The sequence below is a fragment of the Dipodomys merriami genome, unplaced genomic scaffold (genome assembly GCF_024711535.1).
Source record: "Dipodomys merriami isolate MVZ:Mamm:240054 unplaced genomic scaffold, mDipMer1.0.p SCAF_1003, whole genome shotgun sequence".
Classification (NCBI taxonomy): domain Eukaryota; kingdom Metazoa; phylum Chordata; class Mammalia; order Rodentia; family Heteromyidae; genus Dipodomys; species Dipodomys merriami.
The window spans coordinates 233,973-243,984 of NW_027202276.1; the positions used below are offsets into that span (position 1 = coordinate 233,973).

The 10,012-nt window shown below is 37.3% G+C and overlaps 1 pseudogene; it reads right to left on the bottom strand.

The window, feature by feature from the left end:
* Positions 1-850: 850 nt before the first annotated feature.
* LOC138807081 (14-3-3 protein zeta/delta pseudogene) lies at positions 851-5,489 on the bottom strand (annotated as a pseudogene).
* Between the last annotated feature and the right edge of the window lie 4,523 nt (positions 5,490-10,012).

Genomic DNA, 10,012 nt, shown 5'->3' on the forward strand with positions numbered 1-10,012 from the left:
CCTACCTGTTATTGGTTCTGCAGCCTGAGATCCTTTCAAGTTACACCTCCCAAGCTTCACAGAAGAGAAAACTCCCAGCAGCAAGGCAAAGGGAATGAAACTGGAATTTGCAGGCTGAAAATACCCACAGTGGGTGGGGAGGCACATGCGCAGAAGGATCTTTGCCCTGCTTTGAAAAAAAATAAAAACCCTGCACTTTCAAAGGATCTGTGCTGTAACATAGACTACAATTCCCACAATGCATCTTGCCACTCTAAGAGGAAGTAGGTTTCCACCAGTTCTAGGCCCTTTCTCTGAGGATTGCAATCATGCATGGGGAGGTTTTCTCCAGCTTCACATGAGCATAGGTGAGTTTTTTTTTTTTTTTTAATGAAAATCACTGTGTGTCTCCTGAAACATTGTTAGACTATCTGAGAAATGGACAAGTATTGGAAGCATGAAATAAGTTGGCTTTTTAATTCTTAGATCTACTAATGTAGCAGAGGTTATGAAACTTTTCTTTCTGTTTCTGTTTAAAAGATAAGTTCTGTTGAATGTAAATTATATCTGATTTCTTTACATTTTGGAATAGCTCCCTGTTCAATATAAAAAGGTATTGGCAGGCACTAAACGGATTCTTGGATCATTTTTCATGATTAATGTATACACTGCAATAAAGTAACAGAAATTGCTATATATACAGCAAAATCCTTGCACCAATTAAATTTTTAAAAAAATCTAACAATTTCCCAGAAATGCCCAAATTCCATTTTTGAAATCTTAAGTAGTTTTTGGCTGTTTCCCAAGTTTTCCTTTCCTTTAAGGTTCTTTACTTTTCTTTGATGTTCATTGTTGCTATTGTGGCTTCAACTCATGGTGTTCCCATTAACTTTTCTTTAAAAATTTGTTCAGCTAAATAGTGAAAAAAATCCTGTGGGTGGGAGGAGTGGTCTTAGAGCAGGCACCTCACCACCATTACTGTTCAAACTGATGATGGATTGGGGAGATCGGGGGAATGTGGGTGAGGTGCAAGTGTGAAGTGAAGGATGAGTCTCTGTGAAGCTTGATGGCTTGGGCCAAACCAGTGTGTTTTTGTCTTTCTGTTTGCATGCCCTATTCCAGTGTGAATTCCTCCCTCTTCTATGATCCTAAAAGTTCCTCTCAATCACTCTAAGCTAAGTCATATTGTCTTCCCAGGTGTTACCCATTAGACTTTGGAATAAATCTTTGTTATCCCAGGTCCTGAGTGTGGGAAGAGTCAGGGCTACTTCTAGAAACCAGGCTTGTGTCCTGACCTCTGGCATTTGCCACAGTCAGGAATTCTCAGGCATCATTTGGGACAACACAGTTCCTTTACTGATAATGCAGCATCACCAGAGAATTCCTAACTTCCTAAGCTCCCTAGCAGCTCTTCTCAAAATAAATGCGTAGGCCTAATCTTTCTAGGCCCAGTGATACAACTGTAGTCCAGCAACTTCTAAGCCTGAGCAGGGAGGATCATTCAAGCTCTCAAGTCCTGCAAGAGGAATTAAAAACAGGAAGCTCCATTATCACCCCAATTCCTTTCATTTTTTTTCAATTCCAGTCCTAAAAATGCATTATTTCTTTACCAAAAATAGGTCCATGCCTCTAAATGATTTTTGTAATTGAAAAATTCTCATCGTCCTATGACTTAACACAATTTTATAGGGAAAGGCTAAAAATTGAAAAAAGACCCTACAAGCATATATTCAATGTGTTAGTTGTTACTTTCTTAATGCAATGGCCTCTCTAATTTCTCTCCTTCCTAACTTACTTGAGACCCTACAAATGGATGGAACTCAGTTTGATTACCTATAAGAACATCAGTCTTGTTATTTATATTACATCTGGGGCCTAGTGACCACAAAAGGTCCTTTGGAAAACTATTAACACTCACGGCATAGATAGTGAAGTAAAAGAGATTATTTTGTTACATAAATAACCTCCCCATGTTTTTCAGAGAGAAGCCCAAATACCAAATGTGGAACTAGGAATAACTACTGACAGTGCTGATATGTCAGAGAAGCTATTCCTATCAAGGTGAACTGTGTTTTCAGTTTATGACTGAACTAAATTCCTTTCTTTTTAGTCCCCTTCTTTGTAGAGATCTTCATTTCTTTGGTTTTCAATCCCAAATAATTTAATAATTTTACTGATATCCCTTCTTTGAAAATAGATCTAACCTCTTTTATGTGCCTGATATCGCTCTTGGGTTCTTTTCCATCATGGCTTCTTCTGAGATGAGCTTAGTTGTGCAAAAGATCTGATAAGTTTACGGGTTTTATGAAGGAATCTGGGTGGATTCAATTGACTGGGTGAGTTTGTACTGATTTATATATAGCATTGATTTTATATTTTAAGTTAGGTAAATGTAATCTTACTGCTTACACCAAAGCAATATATGTGTGTGTTTATATAAATAAATATAAATGTATGTTTCTATGTCTGACTATCTTCAACATAACTGCAAACTTTTATTTTAAAGCAATATCAAACTCAAGAATAGTAATTGGTTTAGCTGGTATTTCAAATAAAGAAGGAAGATTTTTTTTCTTGCCTCAAACCATCAGTATTTATTGAGCATTTATATTGTACTAGGCACAATAGAACATACAGAAAATATTGCCCCTGCTCTAGAGGATCTTACATTTTATAAGAAAAAACAACTGTACCTTTTCAAATGGCATTTTTGTTCGCTGTTTTTTGTTAAGTACCAAGGAAATATTCTGTAGGAGGATATTTAGGTTTAACAGCCTCATCATTATTGGGAGAAGAAACATTTAATGACAAAAATGACAGACAGACCATTTGGGATAGAGTTTATAAGATATACACAATCTCATCAAGTAAGGTAAGATGTGCTGCAGTAGAGGATGTTGGAAATAGTTTATAGTATGCAAGCAAAGGACCAAAGGATCTTAGAGAGTATGTAGAGACAGAAAGATCATGTTTCCATTTCCAAAGTACACAGCCACCAAGAAAAGTGACAAGGCAGAAGGCTAAAAAAAGAAGGAAATCTTATGCACCTGACAAACAGAATGATAAAAATCGAAGGCAAACTGTACCAAGAAGTTCTGAAAAACCAAAACTGATTAGGAAGCATAGAATTTACAGTTAATGCTATTCAATGTCATATGGCCAATTTTCCACTCCTCAAAGGAGAAAAAAAAAACACTTTTGTTTTTGAGGTGCGAGGAGAATGGGGAATATGGGAGGTGTTTGGTAGTTACATAAGTAATTTTTTTGTTATGATAAACTTTGTACTTTAACTCGGTAAAAGCCTATTCCCTGCCAAAAGGGACTAATGAACAATGTTCTAATAATGTACAATTTCCTTAGAGGAGATTCAAACTCAAAAGAATGATTTACATGAAAAATAATAGAGAAAGTAGTTGAAAAGTCCATTCAAAAATGTTTTATTCCACTTAAATGAACTTAATACATGTGTTCTTAAAAATTATGCTTGGATTGTTCATGAAAATTTCAAAAGACATTAAACAAAGAAGGCCATCATATTATTTCCCTTTAATCTTGGTTTTTTTTTAACAACACATGTGTTTGAGGCACATAGCAAAAAAGAAAAAAATCACAGAAGGAAAAAGAATCTAAAATCAAGTTAAATACATAGGATTTTTTTTTATTGTGAAAATACCGTACAGAGGGGTTCAATTACATGGGCAAGATAAGGAGTACATTTCTTATCATGCATTGTAGCCTCCTCTTTTGTTTCCCCTTCCCATCCCTTCCCATCCTCCCCCCGCCCCTCAACCCAATCCTGCTCTCCCCCTACCAAAGTTGTAAAGTTCATTTTTCCACCTAACTTCTTCCACATAACATCTCATTGTTGCAATGGATCCACCAATATCCCTATTTAAACTATTTGTTTTTTCCCTTCCCCTCCACAAATTATACCAATCTCAAATAGCAGAGGATATAACATGGGGGAGGGACATACAAAGCAAAGAAATAATATTGTAAATGTGTTAGAAACAATCACATGAAGGAAAAAAAAACATTTGAATACATATCTTAGGGTTCATTTCCCTAACATCAATTTATCTGACCTTTTCTGCTTGACTCAGACATATACTAGTTATTGCAAATAAGGGAAATTATCGGACCTAAGTTTCTTTGGGCTTAATATAAATTTTAATATAATAACTTAATATAATTTTTTCCAAGTCTTTCCATTTCCTAAACATACGGATTTTTGTTTATGGCTTTGCTGAATATACATGAATTGTCAATACCAAGCAGTTCATTTTTTCTACACCTTTACTTTTAAATCAGTTTTAGGTTGTCTAAAACATTGAAATACAAATAAAATGTGTAGCAAAAATAGTTTGAGCAAATACCAGTAACTTCACAAATAATGGAATGTGAACCGTTTCTGCCCTTATCCAGAGTTAATTGGGTCACAACTTTGTCTGAAAGAAAACTTCTGGTGCTGTAGTCAAAGGTGTGCTCACTGAAATAGACTCTTCCACAGAAATACATGATTGTAATTTGGAAAAGCCATGGAATATCTGTTTGAGTGACAGCCCCACCAGTGCTCCAAAACTTTATAATACCCACAATAACTACACCTTGACTGGAACCATTTTCCCTCTTATTCTCCACCAGTACAAACCAATATGTAGGAAGATTTCCTCACTTAGACATGGAATTAGTTTCAACACTGGCACTTGTGAAGTCACCATGAACCAAAGCACATGCCAAACATTTATAACTTGTTTAAAAATTCCACATCGTCATACTGGCCAACTCATGATAAAAACGGATAACTCACTAAATGTTAACAGGCTCTACTCTCCTAATCTGAAACAAGCAAACAGAAAACACATGGGAAATACAGAAATTAAAATAGAAGTAACATAACCCACATAAAGTATAAAGTTCAGCAATGACTTCATCAAAAGCTGTCTTTTCAAGAAAGGAAACTTCCTCTGGGGAGTTCAGAATTTCATAATAGAACACTGAGAAGTTAAGGGCCAGACACAATCTGATAGGATGCATTGGTTGCATTTACTTTTTGCTGATCTCAAAAACTTCTTGGTATGCTTGGAGTGACTGATTCACAATTCCTTTCTTGTCATCACCAGCAGCAACCTCAGACATGATGTGGTAGCAGTCTTTCTTCATTTTCAAATAAAAGACTTTGCTCTCTGCTTGTGGAGCATTAGGGATCAAGAACTTTTCCAAAAGAGACAGTATATCATTGCAGATATCTCTTAGCTTGTTCTCAATTCTTCCTGTGTTCTCACATGATTTGCTGCTTTTTCTGAGCACCTTCTGTCTTTTGCTCAATACTTGAAACTACCCTCCAAGATGACCTATGGGTTCCAATAAGCAGCTGAGAGTTGATTCCTTTCCTCATTAGGTAATTCAACTTCTTGCTCACTTCCAGACTTGATGCAGGCTGCCATGTCACCATATTGCTCAGCTTGCTTGGCCACTTCGGCCCTCAGCACCATCTCATTTCTATCCATGACTGGATGTTCTGTGTCCTGAATAGGTGGTGGAGGAAAGACAGGGAGTCATTGGTCTCTAGGACGTCTTGGTGGCATAAGCAGGGGTGAGGCTGAGATTTTGTCCCTGGATCTCACAGCTCACAGGCTCTAGCAACTCTGCAGCCATGGGGCTTCTGCACATCCAATTTTATTATTTTTCCATGTCACCAATATCCTTAAATCTCCCTGAAAATTTCACAATCAGTTAAAGTACGTTTTGCTTGCTTCTCATTTTTGTCATTTTAAAATGATTTCATATGCAGCATTATAATAACTTGTGATTGTGGGATTTATTTGTTGAAACAATACGGCCTATGGCAGTGTGTATGGTGCCAGGTGTTCAATGTGCACATTCTAGGATGGCCTCGCACCATGATGATATGATGAACAAAATCTTGCCTTCTACTCCAAGTGTCACTCAGAGCCAAGAGATTCACAATTTTGAACAGTTGGGACATGCTCAAGTTTCTGTCTAAAGTCTTGAGAAATGGGAAAAAAGAGCTATTGGTATAGAGATACCTTCATACAGAGTTTCTGAATGCTACTTTTACACAGGAGACTGCTCAATGTTACTTCATCTATATTCCTCATCTTTTAAAAAATTCTGCAATTTTTTTAATGTTGTTTAAATGTGCAAGAAAATTCCATTAAATTACTAAGTTTTTATTTAAGTTTTGTGATGAAACCATTTTTTAAAACATTTTCTACGGCTTGGAATATGGTTCATTGGTAGAGTGCTTGTCTCACATACATGAGGCCATGGGTTTGATTCCTCAGCATTACATGAACAGAAAAAGCCAGAAGCAGTGCTGTGGATCAAATGGTAGAGCACTAGCCTTGAGCTGAACAGCTGAAGGATAGCACCCAGGCCTAGAGTTCATGCCCCATGATCTACAAAAATATATATGCATATTTTTTACCACTGAGCCACTTTCCGAGCCCTATATGCATATTTTTTAAAGTTAAAATATCAAGACACATTTAATAAAAAGCAAAGTTGCTGTTCAGGCAAAAAATTGTTATTATCAGCCAAGAGAGAAATAAGCCAGGAAGGTTTGATTACCAGAAGAGACATGGCATGGTACCTGGCTCCTGACATCCTGGAGGGGGGAGGTAAGACTTTTTCCACTTTAGGATTACAGTAGCCAGAGGAGGTAGCAGAGATATTTAAAGGTACCAGAGTCAACAGGTGTCATGGACTCTTTTGGCTACTTCCTGTTGGGGAGGTGAAGGAGTCACTGGCGCTGGGGACATTAGGGTCCAGCAGGGCAATGTAAATGATGTCTCCAGTTGCCTGTAGTAGCAGGATAGTCATGACTTGCTCCCAGGTGGTGTCCTGGGTGGGGATTGTTATCCAGTTAAAGGAGACTTTTGAATAGATCAGGCAAAAATATGACAAGGTACCAAGGTCAGTTAACATGAATGGCATAGGAGAACACACATTAGCCATAGGCCAGAAAAGTAATATTTGAAGCATAAGCCCCTAATAAGGTAAGTAGGGAGAAAGGGGGTGTCTAGTGTCTTTTGGACAACTAGGAAAGGGAGAAGATAATGGACTAGGAGGAGAATACCATTCAGAGGCTACTATAAATACCAATAGCAAGTAACAAAAACAATAGTGGAACTTTCTGTCCCCTTAGAAGATAGACAGGTATGGAAATTTAGGTGGGCAAGCAACTGTTTCTATTGTTTTCCCAGCTCTGATTAATTTTGAAAGGGCAAGCCTAAAGTGACTCCATTTAGGATGTCATCTCCTCTTACTGCTCTCCATGGTTTTCCATTGTCGGACTAATTTTGTCCTAGATCGTACAGGGTGGGGGGAGTGAAAGGGGGTTTCTTAGTCTCTGTTGCTGGGATAGCTTGTCCTAATTGGCATTGAATGGTTTGAACTCAAGGTCTGGGCACTCTCCCTGAGCACTTCTGCAACGCTAGTATTCTACCACCTAAGAGAGTTCCTTGGAGGTGAGATTCCTTGAGCCATGCCTCCAGACTGGCGCATGGCTTATTAGCTGGGAAATTGAGTCTTAGAGAGATTCTTTGTGCTCAGGATGGCTTTGAACTGTGGCAAAAGGAGTCTTTGCCACAAAAGCCCTTTTTATTTCCAATTAAAGCAACAAGGAAATCAACAAGATTGAGGTTACCTAAAACTTATAAACAATTGAGTAACAATTATTTGCCAGAGTTTTGTAGTAAATCCAAGTAGATGTTTTTAAACTGCATCTGATTGGCATTCTAAGTACCATCCCTTGGATCTGGGTAGCCTGTTTAGAGTCACTTATATACAACATTTAACCTTTAACAGATGTACAGACCCTTTTTGGGGCTGTAGCATCATATCTTGTTTAACATTTTGGTTTGTAAAAACATTTTTCTGGCTGGATGAGGAACCTGATCTGTACTGGTTGCAGCAATGTCTGCCTCTGTAGGCAGTTAAATCTCAAAGGGGACCTAATCTCAAGTACACACAACTTTCTTTCCTTAGCAGATGAATTAATGTATCTGGGCCAGCTCAAAACTCACTGCCAATTGGGACTTTGAGCAGATACAGGTGGGTTGGTATTTAAATTATCCCTCATATTTTACAACTTTAGCTTTTACTACACACTATCTTAGATGACTGGGAAGTCCATGCTGAGTTAGCCAAACATGAGCATTAAGCATGCCTACAAACTATCTTCCCATGACCTCCGTACTCTGTTCAAGCTTTGAAGAGACAAGCACAAGTGACTTCAGGATCTGATTCCATCTCTGCCATCCAATGAGAAGTGGCTTACTGCCTCTGCATATTCCATTTTCAGGGTTCCAGGAATGCCTTTGTCTATGTGGAAATAAATGAATCTTTGGCAGTTTCCTTGGTCGGTTGGTGGACTTGAACTCAAGGTTTGAGCATTGTCCCTCAGCTCTCCAGATCAAGGCTAGTACTTTGCCACTTTGAACTCCAAACGAACTCTGCTTTTGAACACTCTGCTGGCAGGTTAGAGGTGACAATCTCACAGGGACCTTTCTCTGCCAAGCCTGGCTTGACACCAGTTTTCAGATCAATGAATCTTTACTTGTGGGCATATTTACTCCAACTAAAAGCAAAAAGATGGTCATTGGAAGTGGATTTATAAGCATGGTTTTACCTTTAACTTATTAAGGGCCAACATTCCATGTGACAAACTAGTCCTCTGTCCTTTATTGTGGGCCTTTTGGAAACTATTACAAAAAACCTATAATGGCAAACTAGGTTGAACAATAATTTGGTGATCCTAATTTATCTTTTCTGCTTTGAAATAAACTTTAGGATAATTTTCCCTTTTAAACTTTTCTTTGTCTGGGAGGCCTGCCACTACCCACAAGTTACCAAATTTTTCACAAAGTGTAGGCCATTTTTAATCCCTTTTCAAAAGCCAGTTTAATTTGCATTTAAGTGCTTCATTGAAACACTGGGCAACATCCTTTTTGTCTTGGCTGAAAGTTTGAACATACTCTATGTACCTACAAATGCATTAGACAGCCACAAGGATCATTTTTACCTGTAATTTACCCTGCAAAATATCTAGCGGAGTACTGTTTTTGCTTATCTCTGTAATCCCATACATATCTGTAAGTATTCTGCAAGCTCTTGTTCCTCATTTTTTTAAGTCTAGATTTTTTAAATTGCTACAGAATTAAATTTAGCAAAACCATAACTTAATTGTCATCTTTTACACCCATCTTCGTGGAACTGGAAAAAGCAATATTAGTGAGGGTAGAGAAATATTCATCCTCATGAGAAATTCACTTTCAGCCTCCATAACAGTGAGAAAACACAGGCTCTCCACATTATCCACACTAGTGTTTTATTATAACTCACTCAGAACAACATCATAATGGACTAAAAGTGAATCAGTCACAATTGACGCATCAACAGTAATTAATTAAATATATAAAGAATGTACTAAAGTCATTTTGGGGTTACTCATACAAAGCCAAATGCTTATGAATCATGTTTTAATTTCCCCACCAAAGAAACTAGAAATGGAGCTGTGATTCAAGTGGTACTTGAGCAAAAGTACTTAAGGAGAGGGGCTAGGCTTTGAGTTCAAGCTATAAGACTTCTACCCACACACAAAGAAAATGTATTCCCAAATATGTGTTCTTTCATTTTTTCTGAATGTTTCATGAACTTGGGGATGAAAGATGATGAGACAGATTTTACTCCTGTACACATTTTGTAATAAACCAGGGACAACATCCAGGCCCAGAATTCAAGACCCACGATGGAAAAAGAAAGAAAGAAAGAAAGAAAGAAAGAAAGAAAGAAAGAAAGAAAGAAAGAAAGAAAGAAAGAAAGAAAGAAAGAAAGAAAGAAAGAAAGAAAAAGAAAGAAAGAAAGAAAGAAAGAAAGAAAGAAAGAAAGAAAAAGAAAGAAAGAAAGAAAGAAAGAAAGAAAAAGAAAGAAAGAAAGAAAGAAAGAAAAAGAAAGAAAGAAAGAAAGAAAGAAAGAAAGAAAGAAAGAAAGAAAGAAAGAAAGAAAG